The 22,192-nt window shown below is 43.3% G+C and overlaps 1 protein-coding gene across 1 annotated transcript in view; it reads left to right on the forward strand.

Moving 5' to 3' along the window:
* The first annotated feature begins 16,784 nt into the window (after window positions 1-16,784).
* GPRIN3 (GPRIN family member 3) overlaps window positions 16,785-22,192 on the forward strand; it is a 32,171-nt gene continuing 26,763 nt past the window's right edge. The window contains exon 1 of the mRNA XM_070948746.1: window positions 16,785-16,878. The gene's annotated coding sequence lies outside the window, so the exon portion shown is untranslated. The remainder of the gene's footprint in view (window positions 16,879-22,192) is intronic.

Consider the following 22,192-nt stretch of genomic DNA (forward strand, 5'->3'; position numbering starts at 1 on the left):
ATGGAAGGCTGAGTCAACTTTGAACTAGTGAGAATTGAACTGCCAAACTGCTGGCAGTCGACAATCATCAGAATTATTCTGCAGTACTGCATTCTAACCACTGTGCCACCATGGCTCTGATGCTGTTGTGGGGACTGGATAAAGGCACAAAAGCAAACCAATTTGTCTTGAAGAGCCAGTAGAATTTCTTGGTTGAAGGTAGCATGCCCTCTAAATACAATTGCAAGAGAGGGGTATGTTGTTTCATCTTCTTGTTTGTCAACACCTAGGAGGCATCTGCTTGGCCACTGTGAGAAACACAACGCTAAGTTGAGGTGGGACTTGGCTTGATCCAACAGAGTTGTTCTTATGAGAATAAAACAAGGAAGATCTCATTGTGAAATGCCTTAAGATCCTAGAACAAGGGTGTCAAACTCAAGGCCCGCAGGCCAAATCTAGCCCATGGGGCTGCCCTGGAAACAGCAAAGGACCGCTCGGGGAGCTTCTGCCAGTAAAAACAGAGCTCGGGAGGACCACGTGCGGCCCTCCAGGATTCCGTTTTTGGCCACAATGGCCTCCTGCAGCCCCGTCAGCGAAAACAGAGCCCCGGGGGGGGGGGGGGTAGGGAGGTGCATGCTCAATTTTAGCTGGCAGAGGGCTAGCAAAACAAATTAAAAATAAAACAAAAAAGGAGAGATGTTTTCCCTTTTGCATTTGAGCATGCAAGAAGGGACAGGAAAGAAGAAAGGGAAGGAGGAAAGATAAAGAAGAAAAGATGGGAAGTGGGCAAGGAAGGAAAAATTAGGAAAGAGGGGAAGGAAGAAGGAAGGAAGGAAGGAAGGAAGGAAGGAAGGAAGGAAGGAAGGAAGGAAGGAAGGAAGGGAGATTATAATGTGAGTGAGGGAGGGTCTGAGTGAAGTCCTACCTTGGCACTTGGCCACCACAGGTCCCCGATACGAGTGACGTCGAGCTGGCCATGCCCATCCCAGCCACGTCCACCCTGGCCACACCTACCCCAGCCACACCCACCCCGAGGTCAAACACAACCCTGATGCGGCCCTCAGTGAAATCGAGTTTGACACCCCAGTCCTAGGAGGAGGCTGTGATATAAATTAGGAGGAAGAAGGAAAAGATCAACATCAGCATTCCGTGAAAGTAATCAATCTGACAGTTGAATTCAAGTGGCTGCCTCTGCAGCAGGTTTCAGAGAGAAAGGCTAATTTAGGGAACCCCGATTAGGCTGTACACTTACAGCGCAGTCTTGTAATTCCTTACTTTTACAATCCATCCGATTTTAACTGCTTAGAGTCTTTATTGCACTGTGCTCATTACAGCTGACCTAGATTCTCAGATCTTGAATCTCAATTCGCGGCTTATTCTCCCTGTTAGCAGCGATATCTTAGCACATTTTTAGATGCCCCCAAACCGTCTATTAAACAGCCTTCTTCCTGCAGATTAATATGTAATCGCTCGTATATATGTATACGTTTAATAATGTATAAAGTAATTGAAATAATTGCAAGATAGTGCTCATCATACTCAAATAAAAAAATGTGACTCATCCTTTCCCAGATATCACCGGCTTACAATATAATTTTCAAGCATTAGCTGCATTTCATTTAACAGCATGAGGTTATACTGTAACATTCATCTTTCTGTTTGCTTAGATGTTTCTCATTCGCGGGATCAGCTCTAACAGCAGAAAAGCATTCACAAATGTTTAATCGTATCTTCTAGCCCCAAATTTCTCCTCCTGCCCTTCCCAGCCAACTGAGTTGTCTTAAATTCTGACTTTCATCATCCCAATCAATACAGAAAGGAGGTCTATCATCCCTACTCTGTTTAGGAAAACTCTTGTCCTTGGAAGCTGGATTAGAATACATGGTTAATCGCTGAGATTTTTTTCAGTTATTTAATTGATTGTTGGTTTTCTCTGGCCTTTTTTTGAGGGGTGGGTGGGTTTGCAGATAGTAAACAATCCAGCTACAGGTAGTCCTCGACTTACAACCACAATTGAGCCCAAAAATTCTGTTGCTCAGTGAGACAGTTGTTAAGTGAGTTTTGCCCCATTTTACATCCTTTCTTGCTAAGTGAACCACTGCAGTTTTTAAATTAGTAGAACAGAACAGAATAGAATAGAATGAATGTGCTGGAAGGGACTTTGAAGGTCTTCTAGTCCAGCCCCCTACTCAAGCAGAACCTATACCATTTCAGATAAGTGACTGTCCAGTCTCTTTTTTAAAGCCTCCAGTGACAGAGCAACCCACAATTTCTGAAGGCAAGCTGTTCTACTGGTTACCGTACTTTTCGGAGTATAAGACACACTTTCCCCCCCTATAAAAGGGTGGAAATGTTGGTGCGTCTTATACACCGAATACAGCCATTTTTGGCCTCCCGAAACATCACCCCACGTGTCCCATTTTTGCCAAAAACAGGCCCATTTTTCAAAAAAACCAGGGCATTTCTACCCTCCCCAGCCCCCAGGAGCACTCCGCAGGCCTCCCAAACCCTCTGCATGCCCCGTTTTCATGAAAAATGGGCCTGTTTTTTGGCCTCCCAAATCCCCCATGCGTCACATTTTTGCCCTCTCCAGCCCCCAAGAGCATTCTGCAGGCCTCCCAAACCCTCTGTCCGTCCCATTTTTGCAAAAACGGGGCACACAGAGGGTTTGGGAGGCCTGCAGAGTGCTCTTGGGGGCCGGGGAGGGCAAAAACTTTTTTTCCTTGTTTACCACTTCGAAACCTTAGTGCGTCTTATACTTCGGTGCGTCTTATAGTCCGAAAAATATGGTAATTGTCCTCACTGTTAATTGTCCTCACAAGTTTCTCCTTAATTCCAGGTTGCTTCATTCTTTGATTAGTTTCCAATCATTGTTTCTTGTCCTTTGGAGAATAATTCGACCCCCTCTTCTTTGTGGCAGCCCCTCAAATACTGGAATACCATGCTACCATGTCACCCCTAAGTCTTCTTTTCCTTAGACCAGCCAAGCCCAAATCCTGCAGCCGTTCTTCAAATGTTTTAGTCTCCAGGCCTTTGATCATTCTTAGTCTCTCTTCTCTGAACTTTTTCCAAAGTCTCAACATCTTTCTTGTAGTTATGGTGACCAAAATCAGTTGCAGTATCCCAGGTGTGGTCTTACTAGGGTTTTATATAGCGGTAATAATACTTCACGTGATCTTGATTTGATGCCTCTGTTTATGCAACCCAGGATTGTATTAGCTTTTTTGGCTGCTGCTGCACACTGCTGGCTCATGGTTACAGTAACATGGTTACAGCAACATGGTTGTAAAGTGAACCAGGCTTCCCTGTTGACTTTGTTCATAAAAGGTTGCAAAAGGGAATCCCATGACTCCCTGGACACTGTCATAAATACGAGCCAGTTGCCAAATATCTGAATTTTCACACGTGACTATGAGTTTTGTGGTTCTCCAGCAGCCTGCAGAGCTGGCAGCCGAGTCGGACAACGATGAGGCTGAGGAAGAACATGGGCCAGTCCTGGAGGCTGGGGAAGGCCCAGATGAGGGCTCTGCGTCAGAGGCAGAGATGGGGCCAGGGCCATCAGGGAGTGATGTGCGGACTCCGGAGCCTCCAGAGGCTGATAGTAGAGAGGCAGAGGAACAGGAGGAGCCTGTTCCTAGTGCACGTATGAGAAGAGCTGCCAGAAGGCAAGAGCAGCTAAAGCAAAGAGGACAACTCGGGAGTAGGGCCAAGAGATGACTGGCCCGCCCCATAAGGCTTAAAAGACCAGCAACAGCTCTTGGGCTCTTCGTCGGAAAACAATGTTGATAGTCTTGCTGCACTTATCTCATCGGTGTCTTCTGCTTTTGAACTTTTGCTAAGAGAAGCTTTTGGTAGTTTGCCTAATTATACCAAGGTTGGTGATTAGACTGAAGAATTTGTGTTATGAAGAGTTTGTTTTAATTTAGTTTGGACTACACTGAGAATGAGTTAATTCTCAGCTGTTCTAATAAAGTCTGTTTGTTTTGGAACTGTTTGCATCGATTACTACCTACTTGGGCCTGGGTTACAACAATGAGGAAGCTGCAAAGATTGTGTGAAAAACTATTGTGCGAGTCACTTTTTCCAGTGCCGTTGTAACTTCGAATGGTCACTAAAGGAAAGGTTGTAAGTCAAGGACTACCTGTACACATTCTGTGGGTTCTATTATTCTTCATGGTTACATGCTGCAAGTCACCCAGAATTTTACAGACTGACCTATAAACTGAATCAGCAAAGAAACCAACTACAAGCAATCCTCGAGTTATGATCACAACTGAGCCCAACATTTCAATTGCTAAGCAAGGCAGTTTGTTGTGGCCCGTACGCGGCCTTTGCAGCTAGTAGCTGATTCAGACAGCGAGGAGGCTGGTGTGGTGCTGCACCAGCAGTCTGTGCAGCTGGCACTCGGGTTAGACAATGAGGAGGCTGGAGATGTGGTGCCAGAGGCGGGGATTCAGCCAGGGCCTTCAGAACCTCCAGAAGCTCCCTTAAGTGAAGAGGACAAAGAGGAGGAGCCTCTTCTTGATGCCCAGGTGCGCAGAGCTGCCAAAAGGCAGGAGTGTCTCCTCAGGAGTCTCCTCGAGAGTAAGGCTTGGGGCTAATTGGCCACTCCCTTAGCCTATTTAAGGAGGAACGCCAACTGAAGCAATTTGCAGGGAACAACTTCGTTCACACACCTTTGTGTCTTGTCTTGCTTATCTTATCAGCTTCCTGCAAATTGCTTCTGGGCATTCTGCCAACCATAGTAAGTTTTCAGTTATTATTCTTTGAATTCTTGGCGGCTGTTAATGCAGTTAATTAACAGCCATTGTTGTAAAAGACTGGTTTATTTAGTAAACTAAGGTTTAAACGAACTTTGTGTGTGCTGCGTTCTTTGGGGTCCGTAATTGGGGCAGAACATAGTTGTTAAGTAAGTCTTGCCCCGTTTTACGGCTTTCTTTCTTCTTTTTTTTTGCCACAGCTGTTAAGCGAATCGCTGCAGTTGAAAGTGACTCATGAGGCCATTAAGCAAATCTAGCTTCCCCCATTGACACTGTCATAAGAAGCCTTCTGGGAAAATTATAAAAGGTGTTCACATGAATGACCTCGGTGGCGTGCCAGGTGCCAAGCGCCTGAATTTGACCATGAGAATATTACCAGTGTGAAAAACAGTCACAAGTCACTTTTTTCAGTGCCACTGTAGCTTTGAACGGTCACTAAATGAATAGTTGTATGTCAAGGACTACCTGTAATAGATCTGGAGGTCAACCAGGGTGAAAAGGGGTGGTTTACTTTGAACCATTTCAGAGGGTGCCAGGGAGTGACTATAATCCTGGGCATTCTACATGCAAAGCATAACTTGTACCATTGAATTGAAGTCACACCGTATTTCCCTATGCATTTAAGTCGTATTTAGACATGAAAATATTGCCCAAATGCTCTCAGTTGAAAATTCCGTGCTGCATTCACGGAGGGTACATAACTCTGAAAGCGGCATGGAAATGAATTAAAATGAAGGGAAATAAAGTTTGAACTCAAGCAGAGAAACACACCCAGGCAGACTGGAAATGCGAGACAGATTGTGAAATAATATTTGAGCACAGCACAAAGTGGTATGTGTGGGCATCAATGAAAGTGGAATAAAGAACAAAATCTTCCAACTTCCTGTCTCTTTTGTGGGATTCGCAGGCTGATTATTTTCTTCCTCTTAGAAACAGGGCGTTTAATTGCATCCTTGGAATAAAAGAGAAAGAAGAGTTGAAAAGAAGTTGAATGTACAGCTGTACTTACTAAAGATCTTTGTTATAATACGTTTGACATAACTCCTGATCATTTTTCCTTGGGCGCTCAAGTGTCACAATGAGTTATTCTCCACACACGTGCGCACATGAATGCACAAACACACACACACACAATATTAGAGACTGGAAAGGCAACTGCATTCCAGCCAAAGGTCATGGTTTCATCTTGAAGAAAAATGAGTGAAAGTAGATAATTGCATTCTTCAAATATCTAAAAGGACGGCAGAAAGAAAATGATCAAGACACGTTCTTTGCGGTCGTAAAGATCTGGACACCAAACCATCTATAAATGAAAGGAGATTTCAGATGATTATTGATACTCCTCACTTACCAATTACCACTTTTGAGAATGGTTCAAAGTTACTATGGCACTGAAAAGTAGGTTTATTAGCGGTTCTTGAACTTGTATTGTTACAGTGAGTCCACAGTCATATGACTGCCATTTGTGACCTTCTGGCAAACAAAGTCAATGGGGAAGCCAACAGGAAGTTGCAACTCACAGTTATGGTCACAGAGTCACAGTCACATATCATGTAAGCGGTTTACAGAGTCAGCATATTGCCCCCTACAATCTGGGTCCTCAATCTACCGATCTCGGAAGGATGGAAGGCCAAGTCAATTTTGAGCCGGTGAGAATCGAACTGCAGAACTGTAGGCAGCTGGCAGTCAGCAAAGTAGCCTGAAATACTGCATTTTAACCACTGCGCCACCACGGCTCATGATTGATGACCTGTGGTAATTAACAATCTCAGAAGAACTAATGTTGTAGGTCCAGTGTGGTCATGTGATGTTTCACTTAGCGATATTGTTGCTTCAGCAACTGTGGTTGGTAAGTGAGGACTACCTATATTAGGAACAATTTCTTCAGTAAAAAAAAATTGGACAATGGAAGCAAATACTGAGCAAGATGATGAATTCTCCTTGACCAGATGTATTCAAGCAGAGGCTAGATAGTCTTCTGTCTAAAATGTTTTGATCTGGACTCCTACACTGACCAGGGAATTGGGCTTGATTGTCTAATGATCCAATACTATCTTTCTGTGGCTGATGTGAAAATTTTAATCTTAAAGTCAGGAAGTGATGAGAATCAGATAAGCAAGAACCAGTTGGGAAGTAATGAGAATCCAAACGTCCAACTTCTGAACTGAAAAATAAAACGATACAGGAAGCCAGAATTCCTGTCGGTGACTTGACAGTAGTTTGCTCATTCAGCAACAAAGCTTAGCAGCATATCAAGGTCTCCATGTTCTTTTATGTTTAGGCCTTGTTGTTTGTGTGTATGTAAACGTTGTTTACAATGTTAACAATGCCTAATGCTTTTTAAACATTGATAAAATTGCTTTCCCAGTGACATTATGTCTATTATCCCTTGTGGAAAGGGTGTGTCCGAGAACAAATAGTTTACAACTGCTGTGTAATGAATGGGGAGTTAGATCTGGGAACGTGACTCACCTCTACCTCAAATTGAAGCAAAAGTTTAGCTTGCTAGATGGGTACTTTTGTGGTATTCGAAGAGCTTTAGGTCTGGCTCTGGGAAGAACCAATTTGGATTTATAATGCCACTATCTGCCAGACTGCAATCTCAACATATATTTGCTAGGAACAAAGTCCCTCTAAATTCATTGGGTTTAATGACCAAGGAAGTCACAGGGAGATCAAACTACACCATGGCAATCCTTAAACATGCCGAGCAAGAAATGAGTTCTTCCAAATCCAGTGAGACATTTTGGATTAAATCTGCTGAAAAATTACACGCTTGCTTGGCACATACTATGATATGTCAGCAGATGATGGGTCTCAGCAAAAAAGAAGAAATGCCCAAAGGAGGAAGAAAGCCTTACGCTGATGTGGTAGATGGAAGAGACATGATTTTTCTCTCCTTTCTGCTTGCCATGATTCACATAGATTGCATTCGACCACATAGAGATTGTTCCCTACAGTTGCTGCTGAACAAGCTAATACTGGCAGACTTCAAACTTTTAAAACTCTTCTATTTAGAAAGCACAACTAGTTAAGATAAGGTCACAGAAAGGCCTGCTAGCTTTATAGGACTTTGGATATCATTCTTATGAGTAATAATATTGCAGCTAGGATCATTTCAAATGCAAGAACTGAAAGCAGGATATAAAAATAAGTAGTGGACGAGTCCTTAGAAAAAACAGCAGAACAGCAGAAATGGCAGAATGCATCAGGGTATTATATTACCCTGAAAATATTGCACAATCCCATCCCTCTTTCTGGACTTTATTAATTAAACCCAGAGTTTCAGGCTCAAACTTAAACCTCACTATTTTCCTTCTTCTTGTGCCATCTGTCATCGGACGTTGGCAATTATGTTGGCGATCCTATTTTTATCAACAGCCGCACAAAAAAGTGCTGCTGAGTTTTGTCCAAACCAGTCCCTTAGATTTTGAAGCTGTGATGTTCTTCTTCTGCCTGGACCTCGTTTGCCTTCAATCTTTCTCTGGAGGATTTTTTTTTTTTTTAATTTGATTTATATGCCACCCTTCTCCGGAGACTCAGGGCGGCTTACAATGCGTTAAGCAACAGCCTTCATACTTTTGTATATTTATACAAAGTCAGCTTATTGCCCCCACAAACTGGGTCCTCAATTTACCTACCTTTGAAAGGATGGAAGGCTGAGTCAACCTTGAGCCTGGTGAGATTCGAACTTACAGTAATTGCAGACAGTTGGTGTTAATCACAATGCTTTTAGTCTGCTGAGCCACTAGGCCCGATTAAATGAAGGATGCCGTATTTTTCTGGGTGTCGCATCACACGTCCAAAATATTCTTTCACTTTTTAATGGTTTTGATGATTTCCCTTGGCTTTCCCAGGCGGCTTATCATCTCCTCATTTCTGATTTTGTCAACCCATCTTATACATTACAACCGTCTGTAAATCCATATTTCAAAAGCTTCTAATCTCTTCAAGTGGCTTTCTGTCAGAGACCAACTCTCTACTCCTTAGAGTAGGATAGAAAAGATGTAACATCTGACAAGCCTGATTTTCAATTTTCGGCTTATGTCGTGACCTTTTTCATTTTGAAGAATGCTGTTTGACCTTTCTCTATCCTTGTCTTTACTTCAGTGGTCAAGTCCCAGCTTTCATGCAAATTAGAACCAAGGTACGTGATCCTTTCAACTTTCCCCTCACTGCTGTTCAACATCTGTATGGTGAGATCATCCATCTTTAGTTCTGAATGAGGTTGTGCTTCTCCAAATACAACTGACTGGCGATTTGGGAATCCTCCTGGACTCACAGCTCTGCTCCACAGATAACAGTTTGTCTTTGCTGATCTCCATCTTGCGCACCAAGCCCTTTCTTGATATGGGAGGCTTTACTCATGTCACTCATACCTCAGTCAGCTTTTGAATGTACTCATGGAATGTGTTCTGCATGGGGCTGCCCTTGAAAGGAATTTGGAAACTACGGCTAGTCCAGAATACAGGGGCTTGAGTAATTATGGGAACAGCGATATATCACCTCTACTTCAATAACTGAACTACCGTATTTTTCGAAGTATAAGATGCACCTACCTTTTTTGGTGAAGAAAAGAAGAAAAAGAAATCTCCCTCTGCCTCTGCACAATTTTGCCTTGTTGCAGCAAACAGCAAACAGCCTGCTTTACTTTTATTTTCGTTTTCAGCATAGCTTGATTAGCACAAGGGAAAAAAATCTGCTCCAGTAATTTACCTCTTTGCAGCAAGCAGCAGAGCCCTGGACAAAACAACTGAGAGCAAATCAGCTGAGAGTCGGGAGGCCGATCCAATCAACTTGTGCTAATTAGGCTGTGCTGAAGCTGAAAGGAGCTGTTTTTTCTTGCTGTTTGCTTGCAAGGAGGTAACTGCTACGAGGCAGAGGCCAAAGGGTGGGAGCCAGTGGGTGGGCAGGGCTACATTCGGTGTATAAGACGCATCTAAATTTTCACCCCCTTTTGGGGGGGGGGGAAAGGTGCATTTTATATTCCGAAAAATATGGTAGTTGCCAGATGGCTTCTGGGTGCAATTCAAAGTGCTAGCTCCCATCTTTTAAGAGGCCCTTGGTTTAGGTGCTGGATATTGTGGGGCTATCTTCTCTCAATAACATCTGCTTGTTTGCCAAGATCTAGAAGAGTGGGCCCCCATGTATCTCCTTTTCATCAGAGATAACTACCCACATATATTTTGAATTGATGTCTCCCTCTTTAGGAATTTGGGTGCTCCCCTCTCTTTGTATTGGGTTCTTCAGAAAGTTTGTAAAGACCAGGCTAATTTACAGCTACCATGACTATCCATTTGGATGAATAATTATTTTTAATTAGGTTTTTTGGAATATTTGATTCCTGACTTTGGTTTTGGTTTTTATTATTATGTATTCATTTTAATTCGAAGTACAGATTTAAGGGAGTGTTACACTGTTCGGAATTGGTTGATTGGGGCAGCTTGTAAGCCAAGCCAATAAGTAAATAATTAAATAAAGGAGCTTTGGGGGGGGGGGGGATGGTGACAATATTTTCTTACAGGCTAATTTTTACTTCATACCCCAATTACTTACCTTTTCCTATAGCTCTACCAGCCCTCGAAGGAATTGTAAATGTCTACATATTTTCCTCTTGTAGATGAAAAACAACATGGAGTCTAATTAATTTTCAAGAGGAACATCAGTTCTAATACAACATATTAAGTTTAGTGGATTCTCTCGAGGCTACTTTTGGTATTTAAAAAATGTTAAGTAGAAGATATATATGATTATGTTTCTCATTTGGTTGGGGCCTTAATTGGATTGCCAAATTTAAAACTGGTCTACAAGCTGGAACTTCGTCTACATCTTTGCATGCTCATAAAGAAAAAGTAAATATATAGGTGTATCTCTTGAAAAAAAACCAGGATAATTATTGTCTTGAATGTTAATTAGATTCATCTCTGTTAGCCAACTAAAATAGGCTGTACTGAACAAAAGAAACTAATGTTTATGGATATTGCTGAGATATAAATAGATTTCCAATGGCAAACCGAACAATAAGCTTTCCATTGTCATAATTTTGAGACAATGTCCTTAAAAGCGGGAAAAGAAACACAGAAACGACTTGGGTCCTTTTTTATAAATAATGCTGTTGGAAATGCACAGCTTTTAAAGTGTTTTAATATTGCTGTTCCTCCCAGAAAAAGCAAAGGCAAAATAATGAAAATTGATGCCAGAAGGACTGCAGCTTAATGATATGGAACATGCTTTGCATGCAAAGAATCTCAGGTCAGTCACCAGATTTCCAGTTGGAGCTGGTTGATATCCAAAAATCCATTGCTAATTAGTGTAGAAGGTACTGGATTCTATGGACTAATGATCTTAGAGGTAGTTTGTTATATTTCTATGTTTTTCAATTCCCATATATGGAACAAGAGAGGCAATATACACATATCTAATATAATTCAGCAGTCTGCTCATAAAACTGAACAATTTAGTAAGTTTTGAATGTTGGGAGATTCTGATCATTAACGAAGGCTGAAACAGTTTTCATGCCTGATGTCACACTCTCCCCTCTATGGGATCAGATGGCATTTATATATTTTTAAAAAGTCAGATGTGAATGGATTTTTAAACATCTGAGAGGTGTGTATGGCAAAGCAGTCAACCATATTTTAGCCTAAGATATTGTACGAATCCTCCTGGAATTCAGTTCAAGATAATGTCTGCCATGAAAAAAAAAAGTCAGATGGATACAATTCAATGAATCACGAGTGAGTTATAGCACATGGAGCATCACATAGAAGTGTGCAGCCAAGTCCTGTGATCCATAGTGAGATTTGGGCTCAGTGAAATTAGTGAAACTAGCTGCACTGTTCTTGCAAATCGTTGTAACAGAGACCTCAATGAAAATAATAATTCTGTACATGAAGGGCATGACAGAAATGTTTCTTTTAATCACTTCCTAGTCCCGTGGTGGTGAACCTATGGCATGCATGCCAAAGGTGACACACAGAGCCCTCTCGGTGGGCACACGAGATGTCGCCCCAGCTCAGCTCTGCTGCCCATACACACACGCCTCTCGCCGGCAAGCTGGTCTTCAGGTCTCTGCCGCACATGCACATGGGGTGCATGCGTGTGATGCACATGGGCCACACATGCATGTGTAGGGGGTGAAGTGCATGCGCGGGGACCGCGCACACATTGCATTTTGGGGGTTCGCGTGTGCGCGCTTTGGTCACTCGGTCCGGAAAAGGTTAGTCATCACTGTTCTAGTCTATTCTATTCTAAGGTTCACTTTCTAATCTATTCTAAGGTCCTTATATTAATTTGTACTATGGATTTCTATTAACGCCAAGCCTCAAAACAAAAAAGTTATAGAGTTTAAAAATGTGAAAAATCAGGTTACTGGTGTCTATCCCAATAGAACTAAGAGCGGAGAAAAATGGAAGTTAGGAGAACAGTGAAAAAGAGAAACACAACAGTGCTGAGAAAGCAAGAGCCATGATGGCACAGTGGTGAGAATGCAGTACTACAGGCTACTTCTGCTGACTGCTGGCTGCCTACAATTTGGCAGTTCGAATCTCACCAGGCTCAAGGTTGACTCAGCCTTCCATCTTTCCGAGGCGGGTAAAATGAGGACCCAGATTGTTGGGGACAATAGGCTGACTCTGTAAACCACTTAGAGAGGACTGTGAAGCGGAATATAAGTCTAAGTGCTGTTGCTATCTCCTCTCCTACTAATAATATGATTCTCCATGACAGGCAGCATACAGGTAGTTTTCAAGTTACAACCACAACTGCGACTAGAATTTCTATGGCTAAATTAAGGCGGCTGTTAAGTGAGCAGCACCCAATTTTACAACCTTCTTGGCACAATTGTTAAGCAAATCACTGCAGCAGCTCAGTGAATCATGTAGTCACTAAGTGAATCGTGTGGTCGTTAAATGAATTTGGCTTCTCCCATTGATTCTGAATGTCGGAAACTAGCTGGAAAGTTTAAAAATGGCAATCATAGGATCTCAGGATACTGCAACTGTCATAAATACATTAAATTTAAAGGTTTTTTAAATTGGGTTTTTGATAGAGGTTTTAAAAATGATCTTAGTTGGATGTTTTAAATTTGGCCGAATGATTGAATTATTTTAATAAGCTTTTAATTTTTGTCATACATTGTTTTTACCATGGCTGTTCACCGCCCTGAGTCCCTCGGGAGAAGGGCGGTATACAAATATAATAAACTAACTAACTAACTAACTAACGTGACAGTTGCCAACCATCCAAATTTTGATCATTTGATTGTGGGGATGCTGCTACAAGTCATAGATGTGAGGACTAAGTAACTTTTTTCAGTCCTGGTGTAACTTTGAATGGTCATTAAATGAATGGTTGTTAAGTTGAGGACTTCCTATACCCTACCCAACAGAGGAACATTATAAAGTCCTCATGAAATACTAGCCCCCTTCTAGTGTTCGTCTCCGCTTAAGTCAGGCGCTAGTGAACACTAGCTCTTGACTTAACATGAAGACTAGGAGCAATTAATATTGTGAATGTTAATCTACATGACCACATTCTGCCACCGATTGCCTCCCACCGACCAATACGCTCCCACAGAGAGGGCCTCCTCAGGGTGCTGTCAGCCAAACAGTGTAGGCTGGCGACCCCCAGGGGGAGAGCCTTCTCTGTGGGGGCCCCAGCCCTATGGAATGAACTGCCCCTGGACATACGAAGGATCCCCGACCTCCGTGCCTTCCGTCGCGCTCTGAAGACCCTATTATTCCAGCAAGCTGGACTGACAGGATAAAGGTTTTTAAATTGGGTTTTGATAGGGGTTTTAAAATGATCTTAGTTGGATGTTTTAAATTTGGCCGATTGATTGAATTATTTTAATAAGCTTTTAATTTTTGTTGTACATTGTTTTTACCATGGCTGTTCACCGCCCTGAGTCCCTCGGGAGAAAGGCGGTATACAAATATAATAAAATAAATAAATAAATAAATAAAATAATAAATAAATGTGTCCAATCTGTTTTAGGGGGACATCCACACATCTAAAGGACCCAAAGGGGTGACATGATAGCAGTATTCTAGTATTTGAGGGGCTGCCACAAAGAAGAGGGGGTCCAATTATTCTCCAAAGCACCAGAGGGAAGGACAAGAAACAATTGTTGGAAACTAACCAAAGAGAGAAGCAACCTGGAATTAAGGAGAAACTTCCTAACAGTGAGGACAATTAACCAGTGGAACAGCTTGCCTCCAGAAATCGTGGGCGCTCCATCATTGGAAGTTTTTAAGAAGAAACTAGACAGCCATTTATCTGAAATAGTATAGGTTCTCCCACTTGAGCAGGGGGCTGGACTAGAAGACCTCCAAGATCCCTTCCAGCACTATTCTATTCTGTTCTATTCTGTTCTGTTCCAGTTTAATTGCACATTGCATGATATAGTGCAGGGTTCTCCAGCCTGGGCAACTTTAAGTCTGGAGGAGTTCAACTCCCAGAATTCCCCAGCCAGCTTTGCTGGGGAATTCTGGGAGTTGAAGTCCTCCAGACTTAAAGTTGCCCAGGTTGGAGATCCCTGATATAGTGCTTTCTTGCATTGGCCTTGACTCTCTCTGCACTTTATTAATAATAGTTTTGACTCTCCCTCCCTGTTCTAAATGTACCGCTCGGGTTATGTGTGGCATCCATGCACTTATGCTCACTTACACTTCACTTAGCACCTACCTAGTAGAACCTCCACTGAATCCAGAGACTTTGTCAAAATAGCCACACTTGCATTGCATTCTGCCTCACCTCATTTATGCATATACAAAAAAGGGTGAAGCTAATAATGCCACCTAGCAGTGTCATTTCCCCAGCTTGTATCTCACACACACACAGCTTGTATCTCTCTCTCACACACACACACACACACACACACACACACACACACACAACCTATAGTTTAGCTGAAAAAATGTGAAGTCAACAGGCTGCAAAGGAAGCATCCCATAAACTTCCTTTTGAGGGGGGGGCTAAGTTTGTTTCTGGGTTGTTGTTTTTCTTTTTGATCAGGATATGTGCAGTAGCAAAGTTTGGAAGCAGAGAAGCTAGAAACTAAGCTGCAGTTGCAGGGAATAGAAGGGGTGATAAGCATTCTGAAAAATCAATATTTTTGTCACTGGCTACTTTCCCTTCTCTGCCCACAGCAGCCATTTCATGAATGGCTAGAAGCCATTTTACCAAAGTGCCCCCCCACACCCATGTGCTCAAAATTCCATATACTGTATTCCTTCTGAGTTAGGGATTTCCTTCCTTCTGATTTTTATTGGCACAATAAAGACGGCGTGCATATGTGTGTGTGTGTGTGTGTGTGTGTATGTATATGTATGTATGTATGTGTGTGTGTGTATATATGTATGTATGTATGTATGTATGTATGTATGTATGTATGTATGTATATATAATCATTTTGTGTGTTAGTTCCTTCTGGGGGAAGAAGTGCCTTTACCCATTCATCTCAAAAATATTATTTTCCTCCAATGTTTTCCACACTTTACACCGAATAACAGCTTCCCATCTAATCTCTGGAAATAGCACCCTGAACTACCTACAGTAAAAGTCTGTCCGTTAATTCCATGCACCTGGAAGCCCATCTATGCATTTGAGTTGTGCAAATGTGAGCATGGAAAGGGAGGGGGCGGCAATGTCAGAGAATTCTGCACATGGGCAGAGGCACCCTTTTCTTTGCTCTCCGCTTGCAGATGCTGCAGAACAAACTACAGGTAGCACTCTACTTACAACAGTTCATTTAGTGACCGTTCAAAGTTATAACGGCACTGAAAAAAAGTGACCATTTTTCACACTTACAACCATTGCAGCATCCCCATGCTCATGAGCATGCTTGGCAACTGACTCATATTTATGACCATTGCAGTGTTCCCGGGCTCGTGTGAGCTTCTTTTTGGCAAACTTCTTACAAGCAAAGTCAAGGGGGGGGGGGGAAGAAGAGGAGAAGCTGGATTCACTTAACAACCGTGTTACTAACTTAACAACCGCAGCGATCCGCTTAACAACCGTGGCGAGAAAGGTCGTTAACACCGGGGCCCAAATTCACTTCACAAACACTTCACTTATTAGCCACTTAGAAACTGTTGGGCTCCAATTGTGGCCGCAAGGTGAGGACTATGTGGCTGGGTGGCTAAGAGGCTGAGCTTCTGGATCAGAAAGGTCGGCAGTTCCGAGGTACGAATCCCCTAGTATAGGTCTCCTGCGTGAGCAGGGGGTTGGACTAGATGACCTCCAAGATCCCTTCCAATTCTGTTACTGTTACCGGGGGCCAAATTCACTTTACAAACGCTTCACTTAGCCACTTAGAAACTGCTGGACTCCGATTGTGGCCGCAAGGCGAGGAGTAGGTAGCTCGATGGCTAAGACGCTGAGCTTGTCGATCAGAAAGGTCGGCAGTTCCGCGGTTCGAATCCCCTAATACAAGTCTCCTGAGTGAGCAGGGGGTTGGACTAGATGACCTCCAAGGCCCCTTCCAACTCTGTTACTGTTACCTGTTACTACCTGTACTTTAAAGGCGCCCAAGGACGAACCGAGCCGGAGTTTGTTTCCCCCCACCGACGAGGAGGGGAAGGCTGGCAGGCTGGCTGGGCTCGACGCCAGCTCCACCTCTCTGGCGCGGCACTGGGGCAGCTCCGCCGCCTCTTCGGTTCCTCCCCGACCTCCCCACACTGCGTTTGCCTCTGACGCGCCGGTCCCGTTCGCCCTAGCGAGCTCTCGCCGCTTCAAAGGAAGGCCGGGCGGGCGCGAAGCAGCAGCCGGTCCGAGGCGCCAAGCAGCGGAAACAGCCACCACCCTCGCCTCGACGCGAGGGAGACTGAGCGAGGTTAGCCACCGGCCGCCCTTCCCGCCTTTGGAGGCACCTGCCCAAGCCACGCCGCTTCCGACCGACTCCTTCGGGGTGGGAGCGTCCGCCGGTTGGCTGGCTTCGCGGCTCGGTCTCCCACCCCACCTCTCCTCCTGCCCGCCCGGCTGCGGGGAAAGCGCTCGCAGGAGAGAGGATCCCTCTCACTCTCTCCGCAAGGTCAACCCGCCTGGACGTTTGCGCTGCTGCAGCGGCGGCTCGGCGGCTGAGGAGGAGGAGGAGGAGGCTGCAAGCCGGTGCCGGTTTCCTCCTGCTTGCTGAGAGGTGAGGAAGCCAAGCGGCTTGCAGAAGCCGAGATTTGGGAACGACGGGCGGGAGGCGCAAAGAACACCTCGCCTCTCCAAAACGGAGAAACCGGCTTCCCTCGATAGCCAAACGGGACGCCGGTGAAGGGGGTGACTGATTTGAGGCGGCCGGGTTTTTTTTTTTTCCCCCTCGCTTTCCTTCATGGGAATGCCTGGCTTACTTAAACCCGGGAATTTCCCAGACAGAGGGTGCTTTTCCATGGAGTCTTTTTCCCCACGAGCGTTTGTGGTGGGGGTGGAGGGGTTGGGGTGGGGGTGGGGGTGGGCTAGATGACCTCTGGCGGTCCCTTCCTATGAAAACGTGCGGGGGATGATAAGCGCCGTTCCGGGCTGCAAGCCTGAAAGTATTTTGGCTTGGCAGCGCGTTTGACTACTGTTAACTTGGAGAGGATAAGCTACAGGTCTAAACGAGGCAAGCAAGAAAAAAAAAATGTCTCGCGACTGTTTTAGAATAGAATAGAATAGAATAGAATAGAATAGAATAGAATAGAATAGAATAGAATAGAATAGAAAATAGAATTTTTTTTATTTTTATTGGCCAAGTGTGATAGGACCCCCAAGGAATTTGTCTTTGGTGCATATGCTCTCAGTGTACATAAAAAGACAAGATACATTCCTCAAGAATCATAAGGTACAACACTTAATGATAGTCACAGGGTGCAAATAAGCAATCAGGAATTGCTTATTTTGGATCCGTTTTGCCACTTTCATCTGCTCGATGGGTTAAAACAACAGCCCCCACCACTCACCCCCCACCCAAAATAAAAAATAAAATAAAAAGCCTTGCCCAGCTTAGATCAAAGGAAACAAATTTCCTCCCAGTGTGTATTTTGCAAAGAAATTCTAGGTTGGGTTCTGTGCAGGTTTCACACCTCCGTGTAGCCCTGGGGTTTCCATAGCATGTGGGGTGGTGGAGAAAGTATTAAAAAAAAAATTATGAAAAGGGCTTCATTCATCCTTCTCTCATAGTTTATATACAGCGATCCAATCCCAAATAATATTGTCCTGTTGTTAAAAATTGGCTTCCAACAACCCCATCCCTGCCTCTCCTCCCCCAATATGTGATGCTTTTTGGAATTATTCCCTCCCCCCACCTTCTTTGGAGAAGGAATTGAAGGACACTAACAATGCCAAGATTTTGCAGGGGGGTAAAAAAGAGAGAAAGAGAAAAGAAGAAATAGAATAGAAGCTGGGGAGGCATGGCGTGTGTGCAAACTGTTTTTATTTACTTGGATGAATTATTCTGAAAATAAAACCTCTGGCGTTTGTCCCTAATGCAAGTTCAGGCTGCTGTCTTGAAGACACCCTCCATTGGTTAGGCCAGTGGGGGCTGGGGATGATGGGAGATGTAGCCCAAAACAGGAGAGAAAAGGAAGCACGTGCAGACATATAGGACTATTCCGAAGTGAAGGAAATCAAGGCTTCTGGCCAGCGTCGATTTTGCCCATTCATAAATGCAATTCGCGCAAGAACAGATGTTGTTACTACCTAGTGATGCTTTTGTGTGAGGAATGACTCAGGCTTCGTTGTGAGAATATACAACAGGTCTTCCGTTTGCTGAATGATTCCCAGCTTCCACAGGCGTGTGCAAACTCCAGCAAGATATGCCAGGCAAACACTCCTTCAGTAACTCTGTTTGGGAGAAGCGTGCATTTTATTTTCCCTTTATCTCTACCACATCTCCCTCCCTGTTTTTAAAATAGCTTTAAAGATATCGACTTCCCTCTTCCTGTTTCTAAGGAGTGGTTTGTCTATAGATAACAGCAAACCACACAAGATAGCTGGGTAAAGGTACTCTGAGAAAACAATGAAACCTTGAGGTTTCTTTAATAGGGGAGGGAAGTTAAAGACCAAAAAAAAAAAAAAACACCCCAACCCAAAGACAAAAGCACCAATTACCAATGTTTTTTTGAAAGAATAATAGCATATCCGGTTAGAGCTTTTGACCAAAGATTTCTACCAACTGAAAATGTCTGCTCATAGTCCACTAGGAAATTTTCCTATAAAAACACCAATTTGGCATGAATGGAACTAGGTGTAAATATTGGAGCCTTTGTCATTGTATTTTTTGCTGCAGTGTGATTAGCCTTTTGGGTGGGTTTTTTTTTCTTCTCTCTTTCTCGTTTTATTTTTGCCATCCGGTAGAGAAGAGTCATCACCATAGCAACACAACTGTCACAGCTTCCAAATGCTGCCCCAGCACAGGTGACCAGAAAACAAGCAACAGCCTCAGAAAAACAAAATACAGGCTTGTGGCTTTCTTCATTAACTCTCGCTTTGATGTTTTGGGTCCCTGGTTGACTAGTGGGGGGACAGACAGGAAAAGCCTGAGCAAGAAATATTTGCATTTTTTACAAAAAAAAAAAATTGCTATCCTATGAATTGTCTGTGTTGACCCATATATCTATTAGTGCATCTTTTTTTTAACTTGGGAGAAGTGTATGATAAAATTAGGCTGTTTCTTCTTAGGTTTATTCATTTACAAACCAGTCCATAGCCAAATACTTGCCCCATATAGAATAGAATAGAATTCTTTATTGGCCAAGCGTGATTGAACACACAAGGAATTTGTCTTCGGTGCATAAGCTCTCAGTGTACATTAAAAAATACTTTCGTCAAGAATCATAAGATACAACATTTAGTGATAGTCGTAGGATACTAAATAAGCAATCAAATCGTACTAGGAAACTAAATAAAACAATATAAATCATAAAGATACAAGCATGTAGGGTTAGAAACAGGATGAAAGAGGAAATCTTTCCTAGCATTGAAGCTAGGAGGTGATGTTATGTTGATCTAATTGCTGTATTGCTCACCATCCTCTAAAGGGTGTTAAGATGGTAACATAGATATTTAATCAGCTCTACGTTTTCTTAGTCTGTTTGTGCCCGAATCAGATTGCTTCACCATCTAGCCTAATCTTGTCTGCTTTCAAGGGCACTCTCAAGTAAGATTTTTCCCCCCATCGACTGCTGTAACTTTTCAACCCCCTGGCAATCTTGATGTGCTGGTTCTACAACTCCCAGAATTCCTAATCAGCAAGCAGGAAGGTTCTAAAACAGTGTTTCTCAATCTTGACAACTTTAAGATATGTGGACTTCAACTCCCAGAATTCCCCAACCAGCTATTCTAAAAGAAAGAAAGAAAGAAAGAAAAGATGGCATTTATGGAATTAGTGATGCTGAGGATTGGAAATTGCCAACTCCTTCTGGATGCAAATTGTGCAGATTTCCATGGAACTGCAAACCCTGCAATAGTTTTAAGATTATTATTGTTAAGAATTACAGGTAGTCCTCGCTTAAGGACTGGCCACTTAGTGACATTTTGAAGTTATGACACCCCACTCCCAAATAAGTTACTTATGACCCAGTTTCAGAGTTCTAATGGCTGCACAGGATCAGATGACTGCATTTTGGGCACTTGGCAAACAGCTTACTAGTCAGTTGCAACAGAACGCATCACATAACTACAATTTATGACATCTTTGCCAGGTGTCAGGCTTTACTGCCAGTTTCTAGCAAACAAAAAAAAAAAAAAAGTCCCATAGGAATACGGCGATTCACTTAACATGGCATTTGCTTAATGACCCCCATAAAAAAAGTTGTAAAATAAGGTCGGATCCCATGGGTGCCTCGACTTATGACAGAAGTCGTATTATGACTTAATGACAGAAATTTCAGGCTTCATTATAGTCGTAAATCAGGAGTGGTGTGGTGGCCTAGAGGTGGAGCTCTCGCCTCACAATCAGGTGGGTGTGAGTTCGATCCTAGGTAGAGGCAGATATTTTTCTCTCTGGGCACATTGAGAATATATCTGCTGAACAAAACTCCGCATTGGCAACAGGAAGGGCATCCGGCCATTAAATACTCTGCTAGCTCCATTCAGTTGCCCAGACTCCACCCTGCAAGGGATTATGGGGTTGTTAAAAGAAGAAGATGATGATGATGATGGTAGTCCTAAATCAAGGACTATTTGAACAAGGCCTAGAAGGCATATGTAATGATGTCCCTATACTTTCGAGCAGCCTATCTGTCCCCTCGTAGAAGAGCTAAATGGAAGAGGGAGGACTTGATGAACTATCGTTCCCCAGAATCTTGTTCTTCATGTACTTCAGGGAGCAATCAGAACCATCCAGGAAAATAACATAAGAGTGTACTTCACTCTCCCATTTCATATTCAAAATAAATTCAAAACAGTGGTTTTCAACGGTGCTGTTTTTTTTTTTTTTTTCAAGAGGCAACTGGACTTTCTGCTTTTTCTTTGAAGACGTTTCGCTTCTCATCCAAGAAGTTTCCTCAGCTCTGAAAGTCCAGTTGGCTCTTGGGGGGGGGGGGAAGAAAACACACACCTTTGGAACAACCATGACCTGGAGAATTTATTTATTTATTTATTTATTGGTTCAATTTATATGCTACCCTTCTCCGGAGACTCAGGGCGGTTTACAATGTGTTAAGCAATAGCCTTCATACTTTTGTATATACCTGCTTAGTAGGGCTTTCGGGGGTCCCTAAGCGGTGTTCTTTTTTATACAAAGTCAGCTTATTGCCCCCACAATCCGGGTCCTCATTTTACCTACCTCAAAAGGATGGAAGGCTGAGTCAACCTTATTTTTATTTTTATTTTTTTAATTTATTTTTATATGCTGCCCTTCTCCGGAGACTCAGGGCGGCTTACAATGCGTTAAGCAATAGCCTTCATACTTTTGTATATTTTATACAAAGTCAGCTTATTGCCCCCACAAACCGGGTCCTCATTTTACCCACCTTAGAAAGGATGGAAGACTGTGTCCCATCCTTTTCTTGAGCCCGGTGAGATTTGAACTTGCAGTAATTGCAGACAGCTGGTGTTACTTAACAGTGCTTTAGTCTGCTGCGCCACCAAGGCTCTTATAATCTCCATAGACAGTGGTTCTCAAGCTTTTCTTCATCACGGACCCCCTTTAAATAACTTTGGTGGCCACGGATTGTGGCCATGGACCCCCAAGACTTAACTCAAGATTTAACTCTTAACATTTCTTCAAGCCTTCTTGGACACCCCCACCCCGTGACAACATTGCTCCAGGGTCACCTGCTGAGAACCACTGCAGTGAAGTATCACTGTGTTTGTGACTGACACTATCATTTTGCCACAAGTGAAAAAGAGGGGGCTGCCTCTAGAAAAATGGCAGGGAAAGTGTGGGCATCCTTGGTTACCTGTTCCCAACAAAGCTTAGGGTTGAAATGAGGGGTCCTTGGTGCTCTCTTGCAGATGCTTCATTCGTTACCTAAACTAGG

This window comes from Pituophis catenifer, unplaced genomic scaffold (assembly GCF_029215685.1).
Source record: "Pituophis catenifer annectens isolate HBS135680 unplaced genomic scaffold, rPitCat1.0.hap2 SCAF_8, whole genome shotgun sequence".
Taxonomy (NCBI): Eukaryota; Metazoa; Chordata; class Lepidosauria; order Squamata; family Colubridae; genus Pituophis; species Pituophis catenifer.